The 12161-nt window shown below is 37.6% G+C and overlaps 1 protein-coding gene across 3 annotated transcripts in view; it reads left to right on the top strand.

The window, feature by feature from the left end:
* Positions 1-12161, top strand: part of TTLL11 (tubulin tyrosine ligase like 11) — a 48128-nt gene that overhangs the window by 22838 nt on the left and 13129 nt on the right. The gene's annotated exons all lie outside the window — the stretch shown is intronic.

The following is a 12161-nucleotide window of genomic DNA, read 5'->3' as shown; positions in this document are numbered from 1 at the left end:
ACATCTTGAATGTAGACTCTATTTTAACTTCCGTGTAAAGAGTGAATTCAGTCTTACTTTGAATCTCTTGAAATGTTGCCCTGCTGAGGGACAGCTGGATTGGCTTGGAAAATCCTAAGCAAGCAAGCTGCTGACGGGTCCAGTTCCATTAAAAATTTAATGGGCAAGAATTGATACGAATTGCACAATTGTAAAACGTTTAGTTTTCAGCACTGTGAAAGTAATTAATCCAAAAATGTAGTACATTTTTGTGGTAATTGGCATGCAGCAGTGCCTCTGGCTCTGGTGTGAACCTTGGTCTGTTTTTGTTATCAAACTGTGAACTGAGAACAGTTTGTCCAATTAGACTTGCATCCTAATGTTTTGAGATGCAGCTCATCTAATTGCTTTTTTTATTGACATCTGTTTTCCTTCTTTTTGCTCTCTAAATTTTCTGGTGAAAAATAGAGGAAGGTTTGAAAATGAACTATGGAATGTGACCTGTCAAGAGTGATTTCACTTTGAAATCTGAACTTTCCAAAGATTCTGGTATATCAAAACATGCTATAGCAATGACATATCTTAGATATTCACATAGTCTTACATTTTAAGTTGATCGTTAAGCAGCCTTTTTGCTTCCTATTCTCTTGCTGTGATTCTCAAACGTAAAGGAAACCTTTGTGATAAAATACATAGCAAATAAGGTTTTTGTCAGGATGTGTCACTTTAGTCTTTGTAGTGTAGCCACAAAAGTTGCTGTAATCTTCAAGGTTTGCCCAAGAAGGGAGGTCAGGAATACAGTAGGGTGGCTGCTTAGCTTCCTTCCCTGTGGCATAAAAATGAATGTGGAGGCAGTGAGCCTAAATACATCTTTGAATTCAGTTATTTGATTACAGGTTATAAATGACTCTTAATGGAAATAGAATCTGGCTTAAGGCACGCTATTTTGCATCACTCATAACCAACAGCAAGGACCGGGCAAGAATAGTACATTGACTTCACCAAGCCATAACAAGAAGCCTGATAGCAAGGCTTCATGGTGCTTGGCGGCCGTTAAAGCCTTGTTCAGTAAGTGACAGCAGAGATGTCCGAACACCTTTGGTCTGTGCTCCTGCTTTGATGGAATTCTAAGAAAATATGCTTTTGTCTTTTTTTTCCCCCTCTTAAAACAAACAAAATCCCAACATAATCTCTGCAATACTTCAAAGTATTCCTGGGAGTCTTGTTGAATACAGAAGTGTGCTGTGTCCAGCCCTGCTGATGGCGAGCTTCAGCTGTAACAAGTGAAAAGTCAGATGAACCATGGTCTGAAGTTTGCTGAGGTTATGCTGGATAAGATTAAAACGAATAGTGATTTTGACCTTATTCATCAAGTTTTTAAGTGCATACTTAAGTGCTTTGCAGGGTTAGCCCTCTGTACCTTTGAGAGAGAGAAATTACTGTAAGTGGTAAGGCCATTCACCTTTCCCTTTTATCTTAGAGGTAAACTGGCTTACCAAAAGAATATGGTAGGGAAGTCCTTGATGTTCTCAGATGTTTTTCCACCATTCAGAGCTTCTTGTATGTAGCCTAAGAAGCTGACATCTCTTCAGCCAGAAAGGTTCTAGCGCTTTTCTGCTGAACAAGAGCTTAATTTCCAACTAATTTTCCATATATGTCTCAGGTTGTTTTGGGCTTCTCTGCCTCAGTGATCTAGCCATCCGTCCAGCTCTGAAAATATCTTTTTTGAAAGACGCTTAACCTGTACTAACTCTTAAGTTGTAAAACTGTCATATAGTAAAAGCTAAACAAATGTATTTGTGCCTAGTGAAATCTACTGAAGAGAGCATTATTTCAGAGAAGAGCACTGCTTAGTGTGCTAACTAGAGTCTGTTCAGTAACACTTCAGATAAGGAAGCAACTTTCTGCATATAAACTTAATTCATTTGAAAATTAATTTGTTCCCCTTTATAGGAGAAGAAGAAAAAAAGTTGATTCTGTCCTCTGCACTTACTGTACAAATGCATCCTTTGCTAGACTGCACTAATCACAGCCTGTCTTGTGCAAGGAATAGGAGAAAAAGGAGCAGTTGCTTCCTTTAAGGAAAATGCTTAATATTTTAAAATACATTTTTAAAGAGTTGGTGATACATCTTTTTTTTTCATCTTAGGATGTGCTATAGTTTCCTCTAGTTTTCAATACAAGAAAGCTGTTGAGTTCTGAAGTTACAAACTTCTGTCTTGAAATACGGGGCAGAGGCAATGTCTGCATGTCTTATCTTTCCAAGTGGCTTCACCAAATCTGTATGTTTGTGCAGGGAAAGTGAGTAGTAGTTAGGCTTGAATGCCAATTGTTGGTTTTTTTTTTTCCCTGACATTTCAAAGTTCTAATCATTTGAGCAGAGATTTTGCTATCAGCAAAATAATCTTCACCTCTGTTTAACACTATAGCTTGCTAACATGATCTAGTTTTTGGGTGATGTCTTGACTTACTGCAGGAGTGATGATTCCACTGCACTCTTGAGTATATAGATCTCTCATGGCTTTTGCATAAGGTACAACTTCCGTTATTAACCTCTAGTGAAATGCTCCTTTGAATGAAATTTGGGTTTCACAATGTTAGCTTAATTGCCTTGCCTAAAATTAAGGGTATACAGGTACTTGACATTTTTCCCCTTTTACCTTATTGGACATAATGTTTATGTTGCACAGAAGCAACTCTTCTTTTATATTCATTTTTTCCATTTGGCCTATAATGTAAACTCTAGTAACTTTTTTTCCCACCAGATAGTTTGCATAAATGTGTACAAGCATTTACTATAAAGATAATTGTAGTGTGTAGTGTATAGTGTATTTGTGTATATATGTATGTATGCATATACCATGTGCATGTGTATATTATTATATGTATAAAAATGTTTTATTTCTTAGCTGTCTCCTTGCCACCTTTACAGTCTGTATGTTGTGTACCTAAAGCTACTACTGGCTGTGACAGTTCTGAGTGCATGGAGTCTGTGGGGTGAGCCTTGAATGCTTTGGTAAATGAATGTTTTGGTGTCAAATCTTTGTAAGCTCTTCATGTGACTGTTGAGTTGCAGTGTACACTTTGTTCTCTCAGGCATGGCACAATCCACAAACAAATTGATTTAAAAAAAATAAGATTTCACGCAACCCAGAAGATGTTACAACAAATCGATCAGCCGAGAACATACAAAGGTACATCAGCTTATATACTACAAAAGAAACAAATCATTTCTGTGGCGTAGGGCTCTTGGGTCATATGACAATGTTTTATTGAGGTAAGAGTAAAATGGAATAAATTTATGCATGGGCATGGATTATATCTCTGAATCCCTGTGGAAAGTTCTTACATACAAATGCATTCTAAGAATTATTTATTTGCAATGTATTTAGATGTCACATTTGAGAATGGGAGAACTTTCTGTAGCAGATAGTTGTCAAACTTGATGCAGCTGTGAAATATAGAACAAATTAAATGATATCATTACCCAAATCCAAGTAATTATAAGTAATATGATATAAGTCATTAAACATTCATTGTTCCACTTACCAGTTGGACTGGTGCTACATTACATGAGTGTTCACTGCTCTGGATCTGGACCCTTGCTGTAAGCGAGCAGCTCTGTCCCTGCTGTCCTTTCCTTCCCTTCAGGGTTGTTGTCTTTGCCACGATAGATTCAGCTGTATCAAGTGTGTCAGGAAACAGCCAGGATATGGGTCCAGCTTTCAGAATGTAGTGCTTGTTTCCTTCTTACTGAAATACTGTGATTTGTTGGGGCAAAGTTGAAAATTATATATTCTCCTGGCAAAATATTTACTTTTCAAGACTTTTTCTATTGTAACTATGGGTTGAATGCAAGCGTTTATCTAGCTAGCATTTGTTCTTAAATAGACATGTAAGGAGAAATGAAGGAAAAATGGAGATTATCTCGTTTTTTTTTGCAGGAGCTTTATTATTCTCATCAGCTTCTGGCCATCAGAAAGTTGCTTGTTCTCAGGTACTGCACATAATGAGTATGAATATTAGATTATAACCATATCTGAAAGCTCCTTCCATATTCCCCTGTCTATACTCAAATAATAAAGGTGAGGGAGTGCAAAGCAAGTTTTTAAAGGGTGGCAAAATTAAGTGCTTGGGATTTTGGCTTGACTTAAGCACAGGCATTGAGCAGAAAAATAACATTTTCACTCTGACAGATATCCTTCAGGTGTCAGTTCTGCAGAATCCTGGTTTTATTACATCAATCACAAGCAGCTTAAGGCTTCCAAAAACATAGTCACAGACAGATGTTGAGCCTGTCTGGGGATTAGAAATATCCTCTTCCATTAAGTATAAATTAACTTAATCACCAGGTATGAAAGATAAGCAGCATAAACATCATTCCCTGAAGCTTTCATTAAAATTAAAATTCTATTTAAAACTAGGCTTGTATTTTCTATGACTTGATCCCCCCTTCAAAGAGATTGTATCTGCTTGTAAATTTTTACAGTGACAGAGTGACAGAAATTAATGTATTGGGGGCAGTGATGTTCTCTATAATTTAACTTCTGCTTCTAGTTGTCTTTTAGAAGGAGAGATGATTGGCTTATTTTTAAATAATAATTGGTCTCTAGTCTCTGAAAAAATTGGAAAGCAATAAAACTGCCTAGCACCCAGTTGCCGCAAAATGAAAGCAAAGCCACATGACTGAACAGCAGTGTAATCATCACTAGTGTTATTTTGTGTATGTAGAATTCAACTGCTTAAATAGGAGGATTACTACTCATAAAATGCATTTGCACAGCTGCTTTCTGCTCCATTGGATGACAGGGTAAAGCTCCTTTTCTACCTTAGCGTAATTGTGACTGCTTTCTAAGAATAATTTTCATATGGGAAGAAATACCTTGGGGCCTAGTTTTTTTTCTTTTTTTCGTGTTCTACAGTAAGACGCTTGGTGGCCCAATTTAATGTTGGGTTCAATATCTTAGCAGGCTTTACAACTGATGTGTCTTTGCTATGTCCTGCTATATAGTATTTTTAAGGCACACTTTCCTAAAGAAACAAAGGAAACTCTGGAGAAATAATGGGGTATGTAAGTACCTTAAAAGCAAATAGTAAATACAGATAAATCTATTAGGAATAATGAAAGCTACCCCTCCCACAAAAAATTATAAAATATTGGGGACCATACTTAATGATTTTTGTTCTACAGTATTTTTTTGGTACAGCGGAACAAGTCCTTCTATGCAGGTTTTGCATTGCTTGTGCATTATTTCATTATAGTAATGCCATATTTCCTGCAGTACTCAAATAGATGACAGAGAATAGCATAAGCATTCAAAACTGCTATTACAGTAAAAGTAGCAAATCTTTAGATAATACTGACTGATATTACCATTGTTCTTAAAATGAGAAAGCTAGAACTAAAGAATCTCAATAATTGAGAAATAACTTTTTTTTTTCAGCATATTGAATGTGACAGTCCTCAAAAGCGTTTCTTCCCTTAGAGTGTTACAGAATTAAAAACGGGTCAAGTGCCACTCTGAGACCCTGTTAAATATTTATCCCAGGTATCTGGTATGTTTTCTGTCTCTAAAGGATGCCTCTCGTCTCTGAAGGATGGTGTGCTGCTTTATGAGTTCCTTTCATCACCTAGCAAGGTCAGAGTTTAACCAAACCAGACTTATCACAGTGTCACTGGTTGGCTAGCAGGTTTCAAACGGTTCAGTAGACTGAGGCTTAGTTTGAAATGGCAAGGGAATTAACTCAGCCTTTCTGACTTTACATTTGCATAATAGCCTTCTTGCAAACTTAAACATCTCTTTTCATATGTGTTTCTTTTAAAAGCACATTCGAAAACAAGCCCTGTCTGAGCTGGAAGATGCTAAGATCACAAGCACCTATATTGTCTAAAATATTCCATCGATACTAAAGCAAATGTGTTCATCAAGGCAGATAAAATCTGCTCCAATCTATGGACAATTCTTCAAATAACCAAATGACCCAGCTTCTGTACTGCTGAACTTCCTCTGTATTGGTGCTTTCTCTGGCTGGGTTGTCTTTGGAAGTTTCCGTGGTGTGTTGTCAAGGGAAGGATGTAGATCTCTCTTTGTTCCCTATGCCCTGGTATTTTGGGGATGGCTGTAATGGTGTTAGCTGTGCCCCCACGGTGAATGTTCTAGGAAACCTGAAAGCTCGTTTCTGTTACGGAGTACAGGAAGCTTTTATTTCTGTAGCCTACAAGAGTAGACAGCTGCACATTGAGTGATGATAACTGGGAGGGGACAGAAGTGACTGTGTCTGTGTAGGCCAAAATGGGAAAGGTGAGCACAGTGAGCCTTTGCTCGGTCTCATGTTAGAAATTCTTCTGAGCAGTGCAGGGTTTAAACAGGTGCTCCATACAGCTACAGTGAAAGGAAAGGGATAGTCTTTGAATATACAGCTGCAGGAGGTGTATCATGCCCCCTCTGGCTGACGTGCCTCCTAGTCAACAAACTGCATTTCTTTCTGGACACAATGTGTAGGACAGCACTTTAGCTTGTCTTAGGTTTGAAGTTTGATGTAGAGGCTCTGGTCTGCTCTGTGTATGCTGCAGAAACGTTCAGAATATTCTCATCCATCGCTTTTTATCCCCAGTGTGGAGCAAGTCATTTTCCACACTAAGTTTCTGCATCTTGGAAACTCTCAATAACTATGGGTGGAGAAGACAACCTTCAACAGCCTACAGTTTTTGTTCAAAATCTACTTAATCTTTAATGAGAAATGTTTGTTTTCATAATGAATCTACCCAGTCTGACGAGGCAGCAAAGTGTCCTTCTCAGAAAGGGGACAGAATGTCTGTGGATCTTATGGAGTATGATACATGGTAGACAAATAATGCTCACGGGACAGAAAATGGAAAGCCTGTAACTAGCAGATGCTGTGTGAGAGATACTTTGGTTATTGGTGATGGACTGCAGGGATTTCAGTTGAAGTTTTTAAAGAATCAGATACGTCATTTTGTTTTTATTAAGCAAATGGTAAGCCTACAGAGTACATCTTGAATTTATACTTGGATTCAGGAACTAAGTTAGTGTGCTCCATTTCTTTCACCACTCCAGAATGAATGCAGTATTAGGCCTTGATAAAGGTGCAGGCAACATTAGACACAGTTCTGCTTCCAAACGAGGTTAAAATGAGGCGATTTGACTGCTTTATTTCTTTAATCAAGATACAGATTGCTCTTCTGTAAAGAGAGATGGAAATTCTGACTGCTGTCAGCACTCTTCCTGCTTCCAGAAGACATATCTGCTTCTTTTTAAATGGATATCATATGATGTCAAGTTAGTTGACTGCCAACAAAACAGTGATTATCAATCCTTATTTTTTATTATGATTGATTCTGCTCTTTGAAAGGTGGACTTTTGACTGCTGTTGCTCTGACTGCCTCAAAGCATTCTTGAAGCATTGAATAAGCCATGTAAAAGTAGTAATGTTTCTAACGACTTCTAAAACCCTACTCTTTTGGAGTTTAATATTCTTTTAATTTTTTTTTCCTTTACGGGATTTTATTATTATTTTGAAAAGAGGGAATATTAATGCTATTGAAACTATTTTGTGAGAGAATGAGTAGATGAATATTCACTGTTTCTTCAAGTGAAACTAGCAAGTGGGTGGTTCAAAACAAAAGATGCCGATTTTTCACACAACATGCAGTCAAACTGAAACTTGCTATTGCGTACTATGAGTGTTAGAAGTCTCTCTGTGCTAATAAAAGTAATCGGATTAGTTCATAAAAGAAAGTTCATGAGTGGTTGATAATACAAAGACATTGTTCTGGCTTTGAATTACTGTTTCCTAAATGATTTACTTGTATGAATGCACACACAAACACATTCATGCATATACCCTCCAGTAGCACACATGTACCTATTTCTTGGGAGGTCCATATTCTACAGTGATAAATGGATGGTTAGATAGATTTGTCATGCAAAATCTTGTGTGCTTTTAACTTTAATGTAGTCCTTGCTTTGAGAATAGAGGCTCAGCTGAGGGAATAATTATAGCTTCAGAATAGAGAACATACTATTTTCTTCTATTAGGTAAGTGGTTGTCAGCTGATTAAAAAGAAAAAAAAAGCTTAATTTTTATTTCTAGCAACGCCCTAAATGTTAAACGTATCAAGTGAGCATTCTTAGAAACATTAATATTCCAATTTTTACCTAATTTTACTCTGAACCAGACAGCTAAATTTTCTATACAAGGATACAAAATGGTGTGAATGTTGAAGCCTTTAATTAGTGGTTGCAAATTTGTTTGTCCCTTAGCAACTTGTATTTACATAAAGATTAAGGCTGGTCAGAATGAAAGGGATAGGACATAGATGGAGAAAACATTAATAAGTTAGTACTCATGTATAAAAGATAAGTAGTCTTAGATGTTTCCATAAGCTTTATTAAAATTGAATTTCTTTTTTTAAAGATGCAGTTAATATTTTTCCACGGTTGATCATTTCTAAAGAGAGGTCTGTCATGAGCTGCAGAATTAGAAAAATTAATGTATTGAGGTCAGACATTAGTATGTAAATTAAGCTTTGCTTTTATTCCATATGGCACCAGAAGCATTACCTTATAGTTGACCTTTCATTCATTTAGTCTGACTCAGCTGTGTCAGTCAAAACAATTAATTCTGAGGAGCAACTTTAAAGTGCAGGGCTCAGCTTTCTTCTCCTCCCCTTGCCTGTTGGAAAGCCCATGAGAAAGGAGCTGATGGAGAAAGTCTCTGCACATTTCCCTTTCTAGAGATTCGTTTCAGCATTTTGGAGTTCCTAACCCCTTCCCCACAACTCCACTGCAGCACTTGTCCACAAACATTTTGCAAGGTTTTCAGGGAGACTAGTGCAAAGCATGAGAACCTTGTGTGTTATACAGGGACTCCCGAGATGGAGTCCCGAATGAAATAGCAAGTAAGATGCTGCTTGGAAGTCATGTTCTGGAGTAAGAAAGAACAGGATGGTAAGTATTGCATAAAAGTTTTTTAGTGACTTTAAGTGTTATGAATATCATAAAACTGGTAATTCTATGTTTGCCATATGACCGAATTAACAATAGAAACGGAGGTGAAAATCCCTCAGAAATTTTCACTGCTGTAGTACTTTGGGCTGTACTTCTGCTTCTTGTAGCTGTACTGACAGTGCTTACACCTGTCTTTAATTGGGTGACCCTTGGGGAGTTATGTCATCCAGCTTACCCTTATGGTGTGTAGATGGCAGATGGCACCTGAAATACAGAAGAAAATGTAATGGTGCATTGCAACAGAGTGTAATTTATCTTAGCACTAGGGCAAAAAATATGTCGTGCACTGTTTTCTTGCAAAAATGTGCAGACCACAGTAAAACTCTGTTTTTATGGATCCTGAGTCTGGCTGTAATATACCTAGCTAGGCAGTTTTTCTTAATTAGTTGAGACCACACAGAGATTGGGTACATACAACTATGTTGAAGAGATGCAGAGAAAATAAAATTTTATTGAAGTGCTACCTGTGGAAGCAGTGGAGAGTTACGCTCTGAACACAGTCTGTATGAATGCCTGCAGTTACGGTGAAACTGCACCTTAACTGCACTGTTAAAGGGAAACTGGTTTTGAGTTTTTATCCCTGATCTCAAAGGAAGCTGTAGGTTCTTCCCTTTCTTTTTGTGGAGGAAGAAAATAAATTCTAGGTGGCAATTTAGAGCTTCTGCTCTATACTGAACAATATTTTTTTCTTGACTATAATAGAGTTTTTTTCTATGAACACAATCAGTTTTCTATTACCATAATGCATATCAAACATTTAATAATTTCTCTCTCTCTCCTTTCTATCAAATAATTTCCATTCCTCCTAGATCAGGGAGATGGGATCTTCCATGTTTTTCCCACCACTTAATACCTTCCTATATGCAACAGCAACCAAACAGAACTGGGTAACAGACCTACTTTCCTGTGATTTGGGAAGAAATAGAAACCATTGTTTTTGCTATTTATTTTTGGTTTAGGTACCAAATGGTATTTTAAATGCAGAATGTTGGAAATAGTCTGAAAAGGGAAATTTAATTGAGAATGTATCAGTTTATTTGGAGCAAGACCAGTGATAAATAGTGGATTTCTTTTTGCAAAGAGAGTTTATTATTAATAGAAATGTCCAGATTAAGGGGACTCACCATGATGATCCAAGAGATTCTTTTCATGCCTTGGTTCCCAGGAGCAGATGGATGTCTTTACAGATATTCTCACTGCCTGTCTACATATTAGCTATTCCACAAAATGCAGCTGGCTATCTTGGACAGAAATCTGAAAGAAGACCCTGAGAAAGACAAACCTGCGTACTCTAAATAGATTGTGCATCCTTGAAATTCTTAGAGATATCCTTCAGGTGTCAGGCCAAAGATGAAACTGATTTGAAGAATTGAAGCAAAGACTTTTCCCTGAATTTTTATCACAATAAAGGTACGAGAAAAAACATCAGAAGTGTGTAGATTGTCTCGTTGCCATTGTGGAGGTGGACTGGCTTACACCTGCTCCTGAAAAGTGAACGTGTGCTCTAGAGTGCTGAAATAACATCCTAATGCGTCTTATTGTCAGCTCTCCAGATATCTGCGTGGTTCAAAGCATTTCCTCCAAATTCACACAGATTGCTGTGGCTGACTTTGACTTTCAAAATATTCACTAGAAAGGTATCCTGTTGATGAGAAGCTTTGATTACTTGCAGAGGAGTACAGATATTTGGATCAGGCATCTAACAGGAGATATGGATAGTCTGTGACAGAAACAGGAGAAAAGAACTGGAACATGAGATGAGAAGCTTGGACTATCGGTACTGGAATATGATTTGATTGGCCCCCTTGCTGTAATAAAAAAGGCTAGTAGTGAAAGCCAGCAGTAGATCAAACAGATTTTTCTGATGCTCAAAAAGCCATTTAGTATTGGTTTAGGAACTCTTTAGAGCTAACAGTCTAATTCTATTTCAACGTTTCTAAATCCAAAATACTACTGCGTTTACAATTAGAAAGCTTACAGGATTTTTCTGAACAGCAACACATGACTACAGTTCTGCAGAGGCTTAATTAAATGAGAGTTATGTTACAAACAATGTAACCTTCTTCACGGCTCTACATTTGGTCATGTCCTAGTTCCTCTGGATGAAGACTGGAATTTTAAATTCATGAACAGACCTCGTAGGATTAAAAATAGAAGACAGCACAATTATTTTCTTGGCTGTACATACTCTGACTCGTTTGGCCTCCAGAAGGTACTTGATGGCAGTGAAATCACCATCCAATCTCACATGAAAAAGAATGAAATTAGGAATTCATATTTTAAGCTTTAACTAAAGACAAATGTTACATTATCTTTCTTCGTTGCTATTTGCAGGAGAGGAATGTTATTAAAGCACTGCCTCAGGTTTTTTAAAGACTTTTTAAAAACTTTCATTCATCAAAAAATTACGGTTACTCAACATTGGTGAAAACCCGTGTGGTTACAAAACAAGTACCATTATTTGAAAGTTTTTTAACAGTAGTGTGCTTACCAGAAGAGAACTCCCTGAAATGCAGCGTGACAGTCCCTCAGAGCAGCAATGGCTTAGCACTTAAAATTACACGAACACCAAATGAGGCTGAACACAGATGCTTTTCACAAAGAACTGTTGTGGCCTCATCTTTGCAGTTCATCTAAACAAACCCAGAGGTGGCATTTGCTGCAGGGAGAAGCCTCCTGCGTGGTTCGGTGCTGAGCAGTCACAGCTGGGCTCACAGCCTGCAGGTGGTGCAGCTGAGGGTGAGCTGCTGTCATCCGTAGGTGTCAAGGAGCAAATTCAAAGCCCAGATTCTGAGAGCTCAAAATTTGGCTCCAAAAGTGGCTTTTTTAGAAATTAGATATCACAACGTAATTCACACTTTCTTTGCAGTCCTTACTTTTTTCCTTGGTGTTAACATTGCCATACATTTATTTTCATTATGCCTCTCACTGGAAGTTAAAAGCATTACTTTGAAGTATTTAGACTGAAAGAAGACACAGTGTGTCAATGGATTAACGCCTTTCAGGGGAACTTAGGAGAAAGGCTAAAAATCCCTTGGGAATATTTGGTACGGGTGACTGACTACAGGATGGTTGGAAGTGGGCTAAGGAAAGCTGCTGCCTTTTAGAAGCAGAGTTGGAAGGTACAGATTTGCCGTAGATTTGACTTGA

Source organism: Cygnus olor, chromosome 19 (genome assembly GCF_009769625.2).
Source record: "Cygnus olor isolate bCygOlo1 chromosome 19, bCygOlo1.pri.v2, whole genome shotgun sequence".
Taxonomy (NCBI): domain Eukaryota; kingdom Metazoa; phylum Chordata; class Aves; order Anseriformes; family Anatidae; genus Cygnus; species Cygnus olor.
The sequence above is the reverse complement of the archived record's forward strand: the minus strand, read 5'-3'. Positions and strand labels throughout refer to the sequence as shown.